This window comes from Balaenoptera musculus, chromosome 17, assembly GCF_009873245.2.
Source record: "Balaenoptera musculus isolate JJ_BM4_2016_0621 chromosome 17, mBalMus1.pri.v3, whole genome shotgun sequence".
Taxonomy (NCBI): domain Eukaryota; kingdom Metazoa; phylum Chordata; class Mammalia; order Artiodactyla; family Balaenopteridae; genus Balaenoptera; species Balaenoptera musculus.
In genome coordinates, this window is record NC_045801.1 from 53,934,096 (window position 1) to 53,956,359 (window position 22,264).

Genomic DNA, 22,264 nt, shown 5'->3' on the forward strand with positions numbered 1-22,264 from the left:
ACACCTCAGATCATTTTTCTGACTGCCCAGTGTAATAATTATTCATTATATATATATATTTATATACATATATATGAGTATTAAATAAACATCATAGTGTTTGGTAAAATTTTGTTGAATGAATAATGCTAAATGATATTTATGAAGCTTTTCTGAATCCAATTTTCTTCCAGTAATACTTGAAAAATTGAAGAGGAGAATGTGGTTATATAATAATCCCTGATTCATCATCACCATATCTTTCTTTCTTTTCTGCATTTCTATTTCTTCCTTTCATTTTGCACTCTGTTTCTTTACCCTTTTTCCCCATTTCTTTCTTCTCTTCTCCTTTCTCCCATTTCTATGTAGATAGTGAATTTTTCTGAGTCTGGCTTAATAAACTCTTTGTCCTTTCTAATGCTTAGAAGTCAGTGGACTTTGCAAAGGAGGAAATTAAAATGGCAGCCTCCGTAGCTCAGGGTTAGATATTAACGCTCATACTTATGAGTAGACACTAGAGATGCAAATGATGCTGTTGCATTTTTCTGAGAGTTTCAGTGTGGAGCTTTTATTGTTTTGTTATTATGAAGATAAGTCATCATGGGGATCAACCTACACTTTGTATTCACTTTAATAAGTTTCTTTATTGTTGCTCAGAAATGTGCATCAGCATAGATTGTAAGCTACTGCTTCCTTAATCTTCCATTCAGGAAATGAGTGTGCCTAAATGAAATATTAATACCCTTTCCTTTCAGCTTTTAAGATACGACCTATTTTATCCATTGTTTCCTCCTTATTGCTGTTAAGAACAAAAGAGTCTGTTTATTAAAATAATAATTTACACACAAAAACAGTGTGTATGCTGAAACAGAAGTCAAGTTAAGGGCAAATCCACACATACTGATTATACATTTAGTTTGACTCCTCCTAAGGGAGGTTGTGTCTAGATATGCCTAAATTGACACAAAATATGCCTATACATGAGTAAATTTCCACAAGACTAAGAGTTTCATGTGATCTGTTTAATAATCATAGAAAAATTCTCATTAGCATGTATTTCCATTAAAAAATTCACTCATTCAATAGACAACTATTGACTGCTTACAACACAACAGTCTATGTTTTAGGCTCTAGAAATATAGTGGTAAACTGTGTAAAACTTCTACCCTCATGGAGGATGTCATGAGGATATCAAAACAAAAATATCATTCCAGACTGCAGTAATGACTTTGCAGAATGAGATTATATGATGAGTGCTGTTAGAGCTATTTTAGTTAGGATGGTTAAGAAAAGCTTTTGTAAAGAGATGATCTTTGAGATCGGATATAAATAATGATGGAACTGTGCAAAGCAGAGAACAGCATCTGTGGTGAAGGGAATAAATGGTACACGGGCAGTGGTTTTTCTGAAATAGAAAGAAGATATGTGTGGCTGGAGTATCTTGATTGAAAGGGAGAAATAATAAGAAATTAGTCTGGAGTGAGAAGTAAGCACCAGGTTATTTTGAGTCCTGTAGGATAATTATAAAAATTTTGAATTTTATTATAAGTTTTAGAACAAGTTATTGAAATATTTTAATCAAAGGAGTGAATGATCTTATGCTCTTTTTAAATTTTATTATCATATTGTCATCTCTGTGGATAGTTGATTGTAATGTGATAAGTGTAGAAGTGGAAGACCGCTTAGGAGGATTCCTTTTTTGGTTGTGCAAATGAAAAATAATGTTAATTTTGAATGGAAGGGAAAGTGTAGACAGTGAGAAGTGTTCAGGTTTGGGTTATAGTTTGTGGATAAAGCCAACTGGAATTCTTGGTAGGAGGCATGAGTGTATTAAAAAAAGAAAGTAATCAAGAGTGACTGTAGCTTTTATTTTGAACAACTGGATGGATGGTCTTGACATTATAGAATAAGACTGATATAGATTTAAATTGCAGAGCTTAAAATCAGTAAAAATAAATTTGATATGTACCTTATTATAAGTATAATACACTTCCTATAAATGTTAACATCTTGATAACTTTTATTTTGGGACCCAGGTGTAGATTCTAATGGACACTGGATATGTGTCTTTCTGAAGGAAATTTGGAAATATGTTGCAGCCCAAACTTTTATATCTTGTCTGTCATATATATACACATTGAATTTAGGTCTTGAGTAGCTGTTAAAAACATACCAGAACCACTTATATTGAGAATTAATGATAAATGTAATTAAGTTGAAGGATTACAGCCTAAATAATGGGTGACAGTATTATAATTTATGTGACATTTTATTTTATAGTGACAAAAAGAAACTAACATACATGAGCGCTGAAAAAATCAGTAATGAGAATTAACTGAATAGATATGAGAAAAATAGGCTAAGTTAGGCTTTTTAAAGTTCTTTTATCAGAAGAGAAAAGGGGAGAATACTGTACTTTATCTTATGTAGAAAGTAGTAGTCTGTATGAAACATACCTAATAGGACTGATTCACCGATGGAAACACTTACCCAAAATGGTCTGGATCATTTGAAAAATGACTGAGTACATGTCACGTCCTAATAATTAATGTTTGCATTACACATTTCTTTGAAGGATCCGAGTGCCAGTATGTCTCCAGATATTCTTGAAATTCACGTGAGTAATTTTTATTATGCTTGTGCAACTGATGTTTCTTGATTTTAGTTTCCTTTGAATTGTGATCACAATAATTCACCTTCCTGGCATGAAGTAATACTTTATTTCCTCATTGGTGTTAATAAGAGCAAACCTTTGTAAGAAGCATATATTGATTAAAGATTCAGCACTCTGCAGCTCATCTTCATTTTAAAATTCAGTGTTGCTAACCTACGATTCTTCCCTGAGATATTTTTTATTACCACTACAAACAGGTATTTAAATCCCTTTTTCTTAAGCTATGAAGACATATGGTGGTTTTAATAAATGGATTTTTAAAAGTGTGCTAATCTTTGCAATGAACAATGAAACATTTTTCTATAACTATGTCATTCCTTTGTATATTATTTCATTCAAATAACTAGAGTCAGAACAAATACTTGTATAAATATTGTATATATCTTGTATAAATCTAGAGTCATATAATTAGTTTATATGAAATATAAAATAATATATCTTCATGTTGATATGATGTCAATTGTATCAGAAATGAAAATAGACCATGAGGTAAAAGCTCAAAATCTCTAGAGTAAAACTAATTTGCCTTTGATATAAGAGCAAAATAGTATTTGTAGGCATTTCTTTTTAATAAAAATTCAGATGAAGCCAGATATCATTTTTCATATGACTATGTCTTGCATCTAAAAGCTTACTCTTAAATCAGAGGAGCAGAAAAGACAACCCAACCAATCTGTGTAAGGGTTGGTTATAACTGTCCCATTTCTTAGAAATGCAATGAGAAGATCTAGAGGCAATTCATAATAATAATATAGTCAATGATTAGCTATAATAATTAACCTCAAACTAGAAAAATTCTACACACTCTTACTAGGTTTGATTAAACATAATGCATGGAGATGTGTTCTCATTCAAGTAATTCCTGCAGAGGATTTTTGGATGAAAACTTTTATAAATAGTAGAGCAAATAAAAAAAATTATCTGAGTTTTTGTGAACTGTGTGTTAGAAGTAGGATCTACTCCAGTGTAGCTTTCCATCAAACAATTATTATGCAAATATTGTGTGCTAAACACTATATTAGATATTGGGAATGCAAAGGTGAGCTAGATGGGAATGTATCTAGCTTTCTGGATTGTACATTCTAGTGCACAAAGAAGAGAAAACATGTAAGCAGTTAAAAATACAAATTATAAAGTTTTCTAAACAGGAAAAACAGAGATTAATTTTGACTAGAACTACTTTGGGTAAATAGTTAGAGAGGTATGCTTCAAGGAAAAGATATTTAAGCTATAGCCCTCAGGAAAAAAAGAACCAGCCATAAATACATAAAATAAATTCAAGTAAAATGTTTTGTAGGAAAATGAAAGAATTTGGGAAAATTTAAAAAAAAAAAGAACAAGTTAAAAAAGTTACACTTGATCTTAATTATTGTGAGAACCATCTAAAATGATCATTTTAGAAGTTAGAATTCTGGGAATTTAATATTTTATAGTTTCTGCAAAAAACGTGTAGTCTAGTGAACTATTAACCTAAGGGAAATTGTATGTTTACTATTTTTAGTCAAAGTATACCTGGCTAAGGGGGTCAAATAAATCTTTGCCTTTTCAATAAGTGACTTTGCTCTAGAAGTTAAAGGTGTTTAGGTGAAACCGCAATCAGAAGTTACCACTTGTGGTTAATTTGACAAGGTGATATATTGTGTTTAAAAATAATCCCTAGGGCTTCCGTGGTGGTGCAGTGGTTGAGAATCCGCCTGCCAATGCAGGGGACACGGGTTCGAGCCCTGGTCTGGGAAGATCCCACATGCCGCGGAGCGGCTGGGCCCGTGAGCCATAATTACTGAGCCTGTGCGTCTGGAGCCTGTGCTCCACAACAAGAGAGGTCGCGATAGTAAGAGGCCCGCGCACCGTGATGAAGAGTGGCCCCCGCTTGCCACAACTAGAGAAAGCCCTCGCACAGAAACGAAGACCCAACACAGCCATAAATAAATAAATAAATAAATTTAAAAAAATAAAAAATATATCTAAAAAAAAAAAAATAATAAATAATAATAATAATAATCCCTAAACAATTAAACATTTCTGCTTGTTATAAATTGATATATTTTTCTTTGAAATATATTTCTTAATAATATTTTCTTAGAAATATATTTCTTAGAAATATTTCTGCTTAGAAAAAGAATATAAAGATTTCAAACAATTATAAAGAAGTGTAAAGGAGTACAAAATCTTTTAGAAATTCATCCAGAGTCATTACTTTTAATACTTTAATCTTATAGTTTTATTTTTAATAAAATATAAAATACTGGTTTATTTCATAACCTACTACTATTCTCCTAAAAATTTTAACAGTCCACACTTTTAAGTCAAACTGTATAACATTTCATATTATGTATGCACAATAGTTTATTATTATTTTCATTGAAGTATGGTTGACTTACAATATCATATTAGTTTCAGGTGTACAACATAGTGATTAGATATTTTAATAGATTTTACTACATATGAAATTATTATATTATAAAATATTGGCTATGTTCCCTGTGCTATACATTGTCTTTGTATCTAATTTATTTTATACCTAGTAGTTTGTACCTCTTAATGTCTTTCACCTATCATGTCCTTCTCTGACCCTTCTCCTCACTGGTAACTACTTTGTTTTCTGTATCTCTAAGTTACTTTTTGTTTTATTTACTTGATTTATTTTTTAGATTTCATGTATACGTGAAAACATACAGTATTTATTTTTCTCTGTCCAATTTATTTAACTAAGCATAATACCCTCCAGGTCCATCATGGTCCTTTTGCAACAACATGGATGTGATTGTAAATGTAAACTCTTTCTAATAGTTTATTATCAACAATTAGAAACATGAGAGATTCCAGTATATTAATCTTGTATCCTGAAATGTTACTGAATTAATTTATTGGTTTTAATATTGTTTTTTGGTGGAGTCTTTAGGGTTTTCTATATAGTATCAAGTCACTTGCAGATAGTGACAGTTTTATATCTTTCCTTCCAACTGGATGACTTTCATTTATTTTTTTTTGACTGGTTGCTGTGGCTAGGACTTCCAATACTATTTAAGTAGAAATGACAAGAGTGGGCGTCAATATGTTGCTCCTGATCTTAGAGGAGAACCTTTTAGCTTTCCACCATGTTAGATGTAGTGTTGACATAAATGGCCTTTCTTATGTTGAGATATGTACCCACAATATACCAACTTTGTTGAGAGTTTTCATCATGAATGAATGTTGAATTTTGTCAAATGCTTCTTCTGCACCTATGATCATGTGATTTTTAGCCTTTGGTTAATGTGATATATCACATGGATTGATTTATGGATATTGAATGACCCTTGTATCCCTGGAATAAATCTCACTTGATCATGAAGTATAAACTCTTTATGTGTTGTTGAATTTGGTTTGCTAATATTTTGTTGAGGATTTTTGAATGTATGTTTATCAAGGATATTGGCCTGTAATTTTATTTTTCCATAGTGTCTTTATCTGGTTTGGTGTCAGAGTAATTGTTACTTTGTAGAATGCATTTGGGAGTATTTCTTCCTTTTCAATCTTTTGGAATAGCTTTAGAAAAACAGATATTAACTCTTTGAATGCTTGGTAAAATTCCCCTATGAAGCCATCTGGTCCAGGACTTTTGTCTGTTGGCAGTTTTTTAAATTATTCTTTCAATTTCAATATTAGTAATCAGACTATCCAGATTATCAATTTCTTCCTGATTCAGTCTTGGAAGATTGTATGTTTCCAGGAATTTATGCATTTCTCTGGTTGTCCAGTTTGTTGGCATATAACTGTAGTATTCTATAATGCTTGTTTGTACTTCTGTGACATCAACTGTGACTTCTCCCTTTCAATTCTAATTTTGTTTATTTGGGTCTTTGTTTTTTCTTAATGAACCTGGCTAAAGGCTTGTCAATTTTGTTTATCTTTTAAAAACACCAGCTCTTGGTTTCACTGACCTTTTCTATTACCTTTGTTTGGGTCTCTATTTTATTGATTTCTGCTCTGATCTTTATTATTTCCTTCCTTCTACTAACTTTGGGGTGTGTTTGTTCTTCTTTTTCTAATTCCTTTATACAGTAAGTTAGGCTGTGTTTTTGAGATTTTTTTGCTTCTTGAGGTAGGCCTGTCCTGCTATAAACTTCCTCCTTGGAATTGCTTTTGCTACATCCCATACATTTCGGAAAGTTGTGTTTCGTTTTTCTTTGATTCAAGTAATTTTTATATCCTCTTTGATTTATATGTTGACACATTGTTTTTTTAGTAGCATGTTGTTTAGTGAACACATGTTTTTTTTCAGTTTTTATTTTTCAGTTTTGTCTTTCAGTTTTATGATTTCTAGTTTCATACATTTGTGGTCTTAAAAGATCCTTGATATAATTTCAATCTTCTTAAATTCACTGAAACTTTTTTTGTGGCCTGGCATGAAATGTATCCTGGAGAATTCCACATGCACTTAAAAAGAATGTGTACTCTGTTGTTTCTGGAAGGAATGTCCTGCAGATATTATTAAATCTAACTGGTCTAATGTGCCAGTTAAGGCCACTGTTTCTTTTTTGATTATCTTCCTGGTTATCTATCCATTGATGTAAGTGGGGGGGGAGGATTAAAGTCCCCTACTATTATTGTATTACTGTCAATTTCTCCCTTTATGTATAATAATAATTACTATATATATATATTGGTGCCTCTACATTAGATGCATACATGTTTACATATCTTGTAAGTTCTCTTAGATTGACTCTTTTATCATTATATAATGCCTTCTTTGTCTTTTATTACAGACTTTGTTTTAAAGTCTGCTTTGAGAAGCAAGAAGATCTACAATCCTGCAGCCTGTGGGACAAAAACCACATGCACAGAAAGATAGACAAGATGAAAACACAGAGGGCTATGTACCAGATGAAGGAACAAGATAAAAACCCAGAAAAACAACTAAATGAAGTGGAGATAGGCAACCTTCCAGAAAAAGAATTCAGAATAACGATAGTGAAGATGATCCAGGACCTCAGAAAAAGAATGGAGGCAAAGATCGAGAAGATGCAAGAAATGTTTAACAAAGACCTAGAAGAATTAAAGAACAAAAAAAAACAGAGATGAACAATACAATAACTGAAATGAAAACTACACTAGAAGGAATCAATAGCAGAAAAACTGAGGCAAAAGAACAGATAAGTGACCTGGAGGACAGAATGGTGGAATTCACTGCTGCAGAACAGAATAAAGAAAAAAGACTGAAAAGAAATGAAGACAGCACAAGAGACCTCTGGGACAACATTAAAAACAACAACTTTTGCATTATAGGGGTCCCAGAAGGAGAAGAGAGAGAGAAAGGACCAGAGAAAATATTTGAAGAGATTATAGTAGAAAATTTCCCTAACATGAGAAAGGAAATAGCCACCCAAGCCCAGGAAGCACAGAGAGTTCCATACAGTATAAACCCAAGGAGAAACATGCCAAGATACATAGTAATCAAATTGGCAAAAATTAAAGACAAAGAAAAATTATTGAAAGCAACAAGGGAAAAACAACAAATAACATACAAGGGAACTCCCATAAGGTTAACAGCAGATTTCTCAGCAGAAACTCTACAAGCCAGAAGGGAGTGGCACGATATATTTAAAGTGATGAAAGGGAAGAACCTACAACCAAGATTACTCTACCTGGCAAGGATCTCATTCAGATTTGATGGAGAAATCAAAAGCTTTACAGACAAGCAAAAGCTAAGAGAATTCAGCACCACCAAACCAGCTCTACAACAAATGCTAAAGGAACTTTCCTAAGTGTGAAACACAAGGGAAGAAAAGGACCTATAAAAACAAACCCAAAACAATTAAGAAAATGGTCATAGAAACATACATATCAATATTTACCTTAAATGTGAATGGAATAAATGCTCCAACCAAAAGACACAGGCTCACTGCATGGATACAAAAACAAGACCCATATATATGTTGTCTACAAGAGATCCACTTCAGACCTAGGGACACATAGAGACTGAAAGTGAGGGGATGGAAAAAGATATTCAACGCAAATAGAAATCAAAAGAAAGCTGGAGTAGCAATACTCATATCAGAAAAAATAGACTTTAAAATAAAGAATATTACAAGAGACAAGGAAGGATACTACATAATGATCAAGAGATCAATCCAAGAAGAATATATAACAATTATAAATATATATGCACCCAACATAGGAGAACCTCAATACATAAGGAAACTGCTAAAAGCTATAAAAGAGGAAATTGACAGTAACACAATAATAGTGGGGGGCCTTAACACCTTACTTACACCAATGGACAAATCATACAAAATGAAAATAAGTAAGGAAACAGAAGCTTTAAATGACACAATAGACCAGATAGATTTAATTGATATTTATAGGACATTCCATCCAATAAAAGCAGATTACACTTTCTTCTCAAGTGTGCACGGAACATTCTCCAGGATAGATCACATCTTGGGTCACAAATCAAGCCTCAGTAAATTTAAGAAAATTGAAATCATATCAAGCATCTTTTCTGTCCACAGAGCTTTGAGATTAGAAATGAATTACAGGGAAAAAAACGTAAAAAACACAAACACATGGAGGCTAAACAATACGTTACTAAATAACCAAGAAATCACTGAAGAAATCAAAGAGGAAATCAAAAAATACCTAGAGACAAATGACAATGAAAACACGATGACCCAAAACCTATGGGATGCAGCAAAAGCCGTTCTAAGAGGGGAATTTATAGCTATACAAGCCTACTTCAAGAAACAAGAGAAATCTCAAATAAACAATCTAACCTTACACCTAAAAGAACTATAGAAAGAAGATCAAAGAGAACCCAAAGTTAGCAGAAGGAAAGAAATCATAAAGACCGCAGCAGAAATAAATGAAATAGAAAAAAAGAAAACAATAGCAAAGATCAATAAAACTAAAAGCTGGTTCTTTGAGAAGATAAACAAAATTGATAAACCATTACCCAGACTCATCAAGAAAAAGAGGTAGAGAACTCAAATCAATAAAAGTAGAAATGAAACAGGAGAAGTTACAACAGACACCACAGAAATACAAATCATCTTAAGAGACTATTAGAAGCAACTCTATGCCAATAAACTGGACAACCTGGAAGAAATGGACAAATTCTTAGAAAGGTATAACCTTCCAAGACTGAACCAGGAAGAAATAGAAAAAATGAACAGACAAATCACAAGTAATGAAATTGAAACTGTGACTAAAAATCTTCCAACAAACAAAAGTCCAGGACCAGATGGCTTCACAGATGAATTCTATCAAAGATTTACAGAAGAGCTGACATCCATCCTTCTCAAACTCTTCCAAAAAACTGCGGAGGAAGGAACACTCCTAAACTCATTCTCTGACGTCACCATCACCTTGATACCAAAACCAGACAAAGATGCTACAAAAAAAGAAAATTACAGACCAATATCACTGAAGAATATAGATGCAAAAATCCTCAACAAAATACTAGCAAACAGAATCAAACAACACATTAAAAGGGTCATACACCATGATCAAGTGGGATTTATCCCAGGGATGCAAGGATTCTTCAATATATGCAAATCAATCAATGTGATATACCATAGTAACAAACTGAAGAAGAAAAACAATATGATCATCTCAATAGATGCAGAAAAATGTTTTGACAAAATTCAACACATATTTATGATAAAAACTCTCCAGAAAGTGGGCATAGAGGGAACCTACCTCAACATATTAAAGGCCATATATGACAAACCCACAGCAAACATAATTCTCAATGGTTAAAAACTGAAAGCATTTCCTCTAAGATTAGGAACAAGTCAAGGATGTCCACTCTCACCACTATTATTCAACATAGTTTTGGAAGTTCTAGCCACGGCAATCAGAGAAGATAAAGCAATAAAAGGAATACAAATTGGAAAAGAAGGTGTAAAACTGTCACTGTTTGCAGATGACATGATACTATACATAGAGAATCCTAAAAATGCCACCAGAAAACTCTTAGAGCTAATCAATGGATTTAATAAAGTTGCAGGATACAAAATTAATGCACAGAAATCTCTTGCATTCCTATACACTAATGACAAAAAGTCTGAAAGAGAAATTAAGGAAACACTCCCATTTACCATTGCAACAAAAGGAATAAAATACCTAGGAATAAACCTACCTAGGGAGACAAAAGACCTATATGCAGAAAACTATAAGACACTGATGAAAGAAATTAAAGTTGATACCAACAAATGGAGAAATATACCATGTTCTTGGATTGGAAGAATCAATATTGTGAAAATGACTATACTACCCAAAGCAATCTACAGATTCAATGCAATATCTATCAAATTACCAATGGCATTTTTTACGGTACTAGAGCAAAAAATCTTAAAATTTGTATGGAGACACAAAAGACCCTGAATAGCCAGAGCAGTCTTGAGGGAAAAAAACGGAGCTGGGGCAATCAGACTCCCTGACTTCAGACTATACTACAAAGCTATAGTAATCAAGATAATATGGTACTGGCAAAAAAATAGAAACACAGATCAATGGAACAAGATAGAAAGCCCAGAGATAAACCCATGCACCCATGGTGAACTAATCTATGACAAAGGAGGCAAGGATATACAATGGAGAAAAGACAGTCTCTTCAACAAGTGATGCTGGGAAAACTGGGCAGCTACATATAAAAGAATGAAATTAGAACACTCCTTAACACCATATACAAAAATAAACTCAAAATGTGTTCGAGACCTATATGTAAGGCCAGATACTAAAAAACTCTTAGAGGAAAACATAGGAAGAACACTCTTTGACATAAATCACAGCAAGATCTTTTTTGATCCACCTCATTGAGTAATTTTGAAATAAAAAGAAAAATAAACAAATGGGACCTATTGAAAGTTCAAAGCTTTTGCACAGCAAATGAAACCATTAACAAGACGAATAGACAACCCTCAGAATGGGAGAAAATATTTGCAAACGAATCAACTGACAAAGGATTAATCTCCAAAATATATAAACAGCTCATGCAGTTCAATATTAAAGAAACAAACAACTCAATCCAAAAGTGGGCTGAAGACCTAAATATACATTTCTCCAAAGATGACATACAGATGGCCAAGAAGTACATGAAAAGATGCTCAACACCACTAATTATTAGAGAAATGCAAATCCAATCTACAATGAGGTATCACCTCACACCAGTTAGAATGGGCATCATCAGAAAATCTACAAACAACAAATGTTGGAGAGGGTGTGGAGAAAAGGGATCCCTCTTGCACTGTTGGTGTGAATGCAGATTGATACAGCCACTATGGTGAACAGTATGGAGGTTCATTAAAAACTAAAAATAGAATTACCATATGATCCAGGAATCTCACTACTGGGCATATACCCAGAGAAAACCATAATTCAAAAAGACACATGCAAAAAAAAAAAAAAAAAAAAGACACATGCACCCCAATGTTCATTGCAGCACTATTTACAATAGCCAGGTCATAGAAACAACCTAAATGCCTATCGACAGATGAATGGATAAAGAAGATGTGGTACATATATACAATGAAATATTACTCAGCCATAAAAAGGAATGCAATTGAGTCATTTGTTGAGACATGGATGGATCTAGAGATTGTCATACAGAGTGAAGTAAGTCAGAAAGAGAAAAACAAATATCATATATTAGCATGTGTGTGTGGAACCTAGAAAAATTGTACAGATGAACCGGTTTGCAGGGCAGAAGTTGAGACACAGATGTTAGAACAAATATATGGACACCAAGGGGGGAAAGCCACGGGGAGGTGGGGATGGTGGTGTGCTGAATTGGGCGATTGGGATTGACGTGTACACCGATGTGTATAAAATTGATGACTAATAAGAACCTGTTGTGTAAAAAAATAAATTAAATAAAATTCAAATATTAAAAAAAATTCTGCTTTTTCTGATATAAATATTGCTACCCCAGCTTTCTTTTCATTTCCATTTGCATAGAATATCTTTTTCCATTCTCTCACTTTCAGTCTGTGTGTGTCTTTAGCTCTGAACTGAGTCTCTTGTAAGAAACATGTAGATAGATCTTGTTTTTTATCTAATCAGCTACTCTATGTCTTTTGATTGGAGCTTTTATTCCATTGATATTTAAAGTGATTATCAATAAGTATGTACTTGTTGCCATTCTGTTACTTGTTTTCTGGTTGTTTTTGTAGTTTTTCTCTGCTTTTTTGTTCTTTTAGTCTCTTCCCTTGTAGTTTGATTATTTTCTTTAGTGTTATGTTTGGGGTCCTTTCTCTCTCTCTCTCACTCTCTCTCTCTCTTTTTTTTTTTTTTTTGTATGTGTATCTCTTGTAGCTTTTTGGTTTGTGGTTGCCATGACATGTGTATATATATATATATATATATATGATCAGTTTAGATATACATATATGTATATTTAAGTTCAAACACATTCTAAAAGCTCACCATTTTTTCACTCCCCCCATGTTTTATGTTTTGGGCTTCATACTTTACATCTATTTGTGTATCCATTAACTACTAATTGTGTTTACCATTTACTTTATGACTTTTGTCTTTTAACTTTATACTAGCTTATTTAAGTGATTGAGTAAGCCTTTGCTGTATATTTGCCAATGGGATTTTCCCTTCCCCAATTTTTTATTTCTTATTATAATCTTTTCTTTTTCACTTAACAAAGCTCCTTGAACAGATATTGTATGGTCAGTTTAGTGGTGATATATTCATTCTGTATTTTCTTGTCTGGGAAACTCTTTATCTCTCATTCAGTTCTGAAAGATAATCTTTTTGGGTAGAGTCTCCTTGGCTGTAGTATTTTTTCCTTTCAGCATTTTAAATATATCATGCCACTCCCTTCTGATCTTCACAGCTTCTGCTGAAAAGTCAGGTTATAGCCTTTTGGGGTTCACTTGTATGTGATCACTTGTGTGTGATTTTTGTTTTTCTCTTGCTGCCTATAAAATTCTCTCTTTAACTTTTTCAGTTTTACTTATGATATAGCTTGGTGTGGGTCATTTTGGATTCTTCTTGTCTGGACTCTTTGTGCTTCCTGTACCTGGATATCTATTTTCTTCTTCAGGTTAGGGAAGTTTAGAGCCATAATCTTATGAAATATATTTTCTGCATTCTTCTCTCTGTCTTTTCCTTCTGAGACCCCTATAATGCAAATGTTAGTACTCTTGATGTTGAACCAGAAGTCCTTTAAACTATCCTCATTTAAATGTTTTTCTTTTTGCTATTCTGATTGGGTGTTTTCTATTATTCTATCTTTCAGATCACTTATACAGTCTGCTGTATCATCTAATCTGCTGTTAATTCCTTTTAGTGTCATTTTCATTTTTTTATTGTATTCTTCAGCTATGATTTAAAAGAAATAGTTTCTAGTTTTTGTTGAAGTTCTGACTGTGTTCCTTGATTCCTTTTCTGAGTTCAGTTAGCATATTTATTACTATTGTTTTGAACTGTTTATTAGGTAAATGATTTATCTCTATTTCATTGTTTTTTATTTTTTCCCTGGGATTTAATTGTTCTTTTGTTTAAAACATATTTCTGTGTTTTCCCATTTTGTTTAACTTTCTCTGTCTCTGAAATTAGATGAAAGTGTTACTTATCACAGTCTTGAAGCCATGCTCATTTTGGGGATCTTCCCTATGCAGTCTCTGTGTGCCCATTGGTTTTGATGGGAGAGGTGGATCTAAAGTGCTCATGGGCTATGTTTTCTCCCAGGGTGCACTGGCAGCCACTGTCTTGGTGAGAGGGGTAGAACCAGAGCCAAATGTGAGCTAGGGCTTCTCCTAAGCTCAATAGTGGTTGCCTCCCTATAGGGATGGAGCTGGGCCAGAGGGACTGGAGCAGTACCCCTGAGGGATTTGGGCTTCTTTCTGGTGTGATGGTGGTTTCCACTTTGGTTTGAGGCATGGCCAGGGCCTGAGGGCTTGTAGCTGCACTTCTGAGCTGTTTCTGCTTTTTTTCCTGGTATGTGTGCCTTGGGTGGGACGAAGGCTGGAAGTATTGGAGCCACCCTACTGAGCAGGCTTTACTCCTTCTCTGGTGTGCACAGGGCATGCTAGCAATATCAGTCTCCACCCTGGCTAGAGGCAGGGCAGAGACCTGAGCTAACTCACCTCCTTCTCTGATGTGTGCATGCACATTGTCAGTGGCAGATTCTGCCTAAGTGGGGAGCAGCCCTGGAATAGGAGGTACTGGAACAGGAATTCAGTGGGGGCAGCGTGTGCACTGGGATGGTCCTGGCAGGCTGGTCAGAGACCAGGCAGTTTTCAGTCTGTTGCCTTTGCACTGGGACTGGAAGTAAGCAAATCTGTGTGCATGCTCTTTAAAAGAAGACTTTTGGTTTCTTACAGCCGTCTGGTAGCCCCACTGGTTTTCTAACCAGGTAAGGGGGCTTATCTTCCTGGTGTTGCACCTCCAGGGCTGAGGTGCCTAATAAGGGGCTCGAACTCCTTGCTTCCAGGTAGGGATCTCTGAGCCTGTGGTATCTCTTTATTTTTCTGGGTCAACCATTAGGGGTGTGGGTCCCAACTAGATTTCTTCTCTTTCCCTTCTACTAGACTCCATGTAGTTCTTACATAACAACCTTGGTTGTAGAAGTGCCATTCTGCTAATCTTCAAGTCATTCTTAGTGAGAGTTGCTCTACATGTAATTGTAATTTTGATATGTTCATGGAGGAGGTGAGCTTTGGGTCTTCCTACTTCACCATCTTGATCCTGACCTCTCCCCTCTGGCAACAATAGCTTACTTATTTCCCTGTGAATGGACATTTACATATTTTATTGTTTTAATAATTGTAAATAATGTAGCTCTTCATATTCTTGTCATGTGTATAATTTTGGTACATATCTATTTTTTCTGATAAATTTCTGAATATAACATTTCTATTCTAAATGTCCCCATATTATGTTTATATCTATGGCAAATTGACCTTTAGAAAGATGTATTTTTGATCTTTTATCTTCTAATCAGAACAGAATGTTGCCACACTTAAAAAAAAATTGCTAATATTACAGGTGAACTATGTACTTTTTAAAGTTTGTGATCTTTTTTTACAAGTGAGCTTGAACATGGTCTGTCATGAATTACATCTACATGTTTAAAGTATTTTTCTATTGAAATATTGATATTTCCTTTAGTCAAGAGAGGTGAGGTCATATGTAGTAATAGAGAAAACCCAATATCTCAGGAGCTTAAAATAAGGAAAAGTTTATTTCCCATTCATGTCCCAAGCAGATGAATATGAGGCAACATTCCTTGGCTGTTCCTCTACAAATCTAAAAATGGTGTCTCTAAACCCTATACTCTTTCCATAATGTAGCAATGCATTGTGGAACTCATAATTGTGAAGTTTTCTGGGGAAGAGGAAGAGAGGGTTGGAGTATTGCAAGTCTCTTTTTCAAGGCCATATTTGAAAGCAACTTATGTTTCACAAGGTAGACTGAGAAAGTGTGGTGAAGTTGTCTCCACTTCTGTGATGGTAATTTTGTGCTATGCTTGCAAAGTTTCTTCCTGTCTTAAGATTAAAGAACTAATATTACTACTACCTCTAATGATGATGATAACAATAATAATAATTTCTATTATTATTATTATCTAAGACTTTCTTATTCTTTCTCCAAACCGAATGACTTCACAGTGTTCATTATTAAATCAAGTGAAAAATGATTCTCCGATCCACAGATTTTTTACATTTTGATGTAGTCATTTTGATACATTTTTTCATAATAATTGTTAAAATATGTCAGGTCACTATGGTCCCTTCACATTGCTGTAAAAATACTCTGTGATACTGAAGTTACAGTTATTCCAAGCCAATAAACTTACACCAATTTGATTAAGTAAACATTTGTCATTTGTTATAATTTCAATGAAAACTTGAGAGTTTATTATGTGCTGACCCCTTCCATTTGTACTCATAAAGGTAAGTAATGCACAATTCTTGGTATATCCATATGCAGTAGGTTGAATGGTGGCACCCCAGAAAGATATGTTAATATTTTAACTCCCATAACATATATATAATCATATTTGGAAAAAGGGAATTGGCATATGTAATTAAGTTAAGAATCTCCAGATGAGACCATTCTGGATTATCCAGGTAGGGTCTAAATGCCATGGAAAATGACTTTATAAGAGAAAGACAGAGGGATATTTGACACAGATAGAAAAGAAAAAGACAAACAGAAGAGGAGACAATATGAAGAAGGAGGCAGAAACTGGAGTTATGCAGCCATAAACCAAGGGTCACCTGTATTCACCAGAAGCTGGAAAAGGCAAAGAATTTTCAATCTTAGTCAAGGATTCTCCCCTAGAGCCTTTAGAGGGAGTCAGGCCATGCTGATACCTTGATTCTGTACTTCTGGACTCCAGAACTGTTAGAGAATAATTTTCAGTTGTTTTAAGCCACCATGTATGTGTTAAATTGTTGCAGCAGCCCCAGGAAACTAATATAAGAATAATTCCTGTTCTCACAAAGCTCAGTGTGGTGAAGAAGTCAGACATATATACACACAAAAATGAACCGAAAATATCCCTGTGAAGTACTGTCTTTGAACCAGAGACTTGAGTTCAATTTCCTATTCTTCTAATTAACTGCTTCCTTAAAAATCTGCCTATGCTTTAATTTTCTCATCTGTATAATGAAAAATGTAGTTCTTGACTACTGAATGTTGTGACTGGTGAATGAATTGATTTTCACATAACATGCTCGTCCTCTCAGGAGAGAGGGTAGTATAGGCCATTATTTAACAACCTTACTAATCAAGCACATTTGATGAATAATAATGTACAGAATTTTACTTTATGATACAACTAAATTGTTTCTTCCAAATTGTAGTTCATTAACAAAAGGGCCAATGTGGGGATAATTCATTCGCAGTAAGAGTTCTTTTACTATTTTTGACCTCTCACCCCCATCTCTGGGTTCTCAGTGGATGTAACTCCTTCATGATAGGTTATTTGAATTCTGTCTTTCCTCTATAACCTCTGTGTGAATCCTTGTTACTTGTTCTTTTTGTCTTTTCTTCCCTATCACCTGTCCACTTGTCCATGTCTTCCTCGTTCTATTGAGTAGGATGGAAACATTCCCTTAAAATTCCATTATTATTATTTCGTCTTATCACATCTTCTTTATATGCTAAAAGTATCTCCGTATTTCCCTCAGCTATGAATTGCTAAGTCACATTCTATGTAGTTTCCTGGAAAGTTGGGTTGAGCTATTGATGATAAACATCACACACATGCACGTGTGTGGGTGCACACACACACACACACACACAATGTTTCACCAAATATATAAAGCAGCCTAGCATTATTTTAAATTTTAAGCTTTTTATTTAAAGAATGATCAATGAATATTATATATGCAATTCAAAAATTTGAAATATATGGCTTATTAAAAGTGATGTAATTTGCTTTGGATATAATTTAAGTACATTCTTAACCTTCAGGAAGTCTCTACAATGAATAATCTCTTGAACTTCTGTTCCTGGCTTGATTCTTTTCCCAAATATGATCAATAATAACTCAATTCCCAAAATGATGAAATTTCTTTTATCAGAGTTTGAAAAACTACATAAATGTTCAAGGAACTTGATTTTAATGCAGAAAACTGATGGAAAACTATGTCACAGGAAACAATTTCAAGATGTAGAAGTATTGCTGAGCTTGTTGATTTGAGCTGTATCTTCATCCTGGGATGCCACTTTCTTAACAAAATTTCTACCTTCTTTCTCTGTATATGGAAGAAACATAAAATATGAAAAAAATGTTTTCTAAGGTTTATAATATAATATTACTCAAATTATAGTAAGTTGCTATCTAATGAAAACCTTAAGAAGGTAAAGAGGTAATAAGTAACAATTTGAGATTGACTAAAACAGTAAACATATTATCTAAGTAAAAAGAGGTAAGACCTATTCAATTGGAATAAAACTTAATGCAAGCCAAGACTAGAAAGAATGTATTATTTTAATATAGTATTTAAATAATATATTAATCTATCTTTGCATGGAGAATTTGTCTGACAAATTGCATGAGCAAGATCTGGCCCTGCCTGGATTTTGAGTCATTGCATAACACATATTCAGCAACTCTGTGAAGAAGCTTTATTACAGCACTTCAGGATGTTCTCTGATTCTTAGAATTTTACTTTGCAGCTTAGGAGTAGAGCGAGTAGAATTTTCCTTAATACCTACAATTTGGGATTAATGCAGGGCAGAATATTACATTCTAAGATAGAGCAGAAAAGAATGTGTTCCTCTTCACAGTAAGCAGCCACGGGAGTGGATCTCAGAACATTAGTTTTAATAAGAAGTAAGTGATGAAGGATAAAGATTCCTAAACATTGTCTTGCCTGTTCTTTTTTTTTTTTTTTTTTTTTTTTTATAAGTAGAATGAAGGCAGCTCGGGGACACAAGACAAAGTTTCAAAAGGAAAGTGGTAGTGAAACCAAAGTCACAGTTAATCTGTATCACTAGTCTCATAATTCTGTGTCAATGTGCCCTTATGCTGAGTATGCATAACTGTACTTTTCCAGGCCATAGTTTTTATACAGTATACTAGTTCACAATATTAAAATCATGCATTCATTCTTGCAACAGATATTTCTCCAGTGCCCACAATGTGACTAGAAGGCGAATGACTAAATGTTTGTGACACAAAGATATGTAAGACAGTCTTCACTCAGAAGAAACTTTTATTCTAGAGCAGGACACAGATAAATATAAGTAATAGGTACCTTTAATGGAATGAGGCTGTATTAAAATAAAAGTTTGCTAAGAGAGCTAAGGTAGCAGAATGGTGTGGTGGCATTCCTGCAGAAAAGTAGAATTCAATGTCAAGATAGTTAATCATTATATGATGATTTTTATACAAAATTTTAATCCTTATACATGGTTTTCATTCTTTAGAAACATAGGAGAAATACTTCGATTTTATATGTGAATGGATATATGTAACTGTAGAACTAAAATACCAATGTTTAATTACTGGAAAACCAGCAATCCAAAGGGACTTAGTCTAGTGCAATGCACTATAAGCTTTAAAGCAAATTACCACTGAATTAACAGTAAGAGTTTCTAAACTATAGTGAAACATTAAAGGACTTAGTATTCAGAATGTATTTTTATTTCACTTTTGTTATTTTATTGGCTCAATACTCAAAGTAAGATTTCTGTTTATAGTAACAGTCAAACATAATGAGAAAAAAATTAGATAAAAATGAAATATATTCCAAAGTGTATGGTATGCTACAATGGAAATTTTCTGTCTGAAAACAAAGCAGTAATCTAATTATAGAAAAAACTACAATGTAGAATGAGAAATTATTAATAACTTATTTAACAAAAGGAACAATCAATCCTCTGCTCTCCTTGGAGCAGAAATACAGGATAGTGTTAATTCCAAATTAAGTCATAGTAATCACCCATTTTCTTCTGAAAATACATTGGAGTTATGGTAAGATGCTGATAACTGAGCTGAAAACTTACTCTAAAGATAAAAACCACTAAAGCTGAACATTTGTATTTTAACAAGTAGTGTTGTATTGCAGAAGGTTAAAAGCTCAGATACACTTGAAAATTTATTTGGCCAGAGTCTTGTTTATCTAATTTGTAGAATGGAATGGCATCAATTATTTCTAAGATTTGTTGTGAGGATTTTACAAGAGAATGTTTGAGATGTGTCCTAGCACACAGCAGATGTTCAGTGAACGCAGGATGCTTTTCCTTCCTAAACTCCTACCAATTTTCTGATAGTCACACATCCTCTTCCTGTGTTCTCGATGAAGACAGTATGTTTTACTGCTCCCAATAAACAGTGACTTTGTACAATTGTTGTGATGAATAGTTATATTTAGTTATGATTAATATATTATATATTACTACTTTATTATTAATATTTTTATGCCTCTTTACCTATAATTAAAGTAAGTATTTAATAGTAATTATTTGCAGAGGATAGTTAGTAGGGTGTTATCTATTAAGCCATATTGGCCAGATTTGACAGTTTACTGTCAGCATGCAGGTCAATGAAAATGGGTCAAGATAACTGTTAAAGGGATTCAAGACATATTTTTTAGTAGCAATTAAGAATGTTGGTCTTAGATTTCAGCCAATCTGTTTGTCTTTTAGGCAGATGAGTTAGATTTCTAGTAAGTGTAACTCAACAGGTAAATTAAGGAGTCCAGGCTTGGAAGTCCGAGAACTTAGCATTCTACGATAGTTTATTCCCAGTTTATAGGAATGTAGTCCAATTTTCATGTGTAATCATGCAATATAATTGCTATTAAAATGCTTCTCAATAAGATACTCTTTCTCATTCATGTCCTTAGGTTCCTAGTAGTATATTAAACAGTCCCCTGGAGTCACCAAAGTGTTCATGGTCTTCCCTTTAAACAGAAAACTTTGTATAAATTGTGAAGTAAGAATGTAGAAATCATGTATAACAGTAAAAGCAGATTTCACATAAGTATTGTCTCTTTTCTAGTGCCACTGATGGATTATGCAACAACATTATTCTAGTCAATAGTTTAAATTAGTTAAAAAATAAATATCAGCATATCATGTTGCATGTGTGTGTGGTGTTTGGAAATTCAACAACAGCTTTGACCCTGAATGTTAGCATGCATATTCTGACTAGTAACATACTTTACAATAATGTTTTCAAGAGCATACTTAATGATCGAACAGTGACTTATGAAAACATAAAGATGATAATACTAAGCCTGCTTCTTTACTTCTTTTGCCAGAGCTATATGTAACTTTCTTAATTTTAATTGTATGTTATGAACATGTCCAAACATACACAAAGATGAAAAGTACAATGAGCATACCAGTGCTATTAGTCAGCATGAACAGACATCAAAATTGGCCATATTTTCATATATGTTTTCCAAGACCACTAATTTCCCTTTGAGAGTCAACTAAAAGTCTAATTATTTGATTTTTAAATCTATTTTTCTATACCTAGGCTTGGACCCAATATTGGCATCCAAAGAAAAATGAATGGGCAAAACAGAGCCATTATTTTTGATCTCAGGTGTCAGCACAGTAGCTATACACACTGGACAGTAATTATATTCCTTTTGGGCATAAAACATTTAACAATGGAGAACTATTTTAGATTAACTAAAGACATATCTGCTAACAGAAAGGGGTTGTGAATTTTTGATGAACTAGTTTAGATTTATAATACCATAGTGAGTTTTATATTTTGAATACAAATATTTTGTAGTCATCAAATTTTTGTTTCACAACATAATGCAGCCATAAGAGGTCCCTATCAATACTCTTGGTGGTAGGTAATAGAGTACAAGGTTTTCTAATTTAAAGGCACTTATTTTTTTTTTTTTTGGCTGCACCACGTGGCATGTGGGATCTTAGTTCCCTGACCAGGGATGAAACAGTGCCCCTTGCTGTGGAAGTGCGGAGTCTTAACCACTGAACTGCCAGGGAAGTCCCAAGTTTTTCTAATTTAAGCAAAAAGTATTTGTTAAGAGAAATGCATACATCACATAACATTGTATACACTGAATACATGGTGTTCAGGGTTGAGAAAACTGATAAAGCAGGAAAGGAGGATGGATATTGCTCTTAAGGTATTAATTAAAATATGATAACCAGTTAAGGCTTCAATGGGAC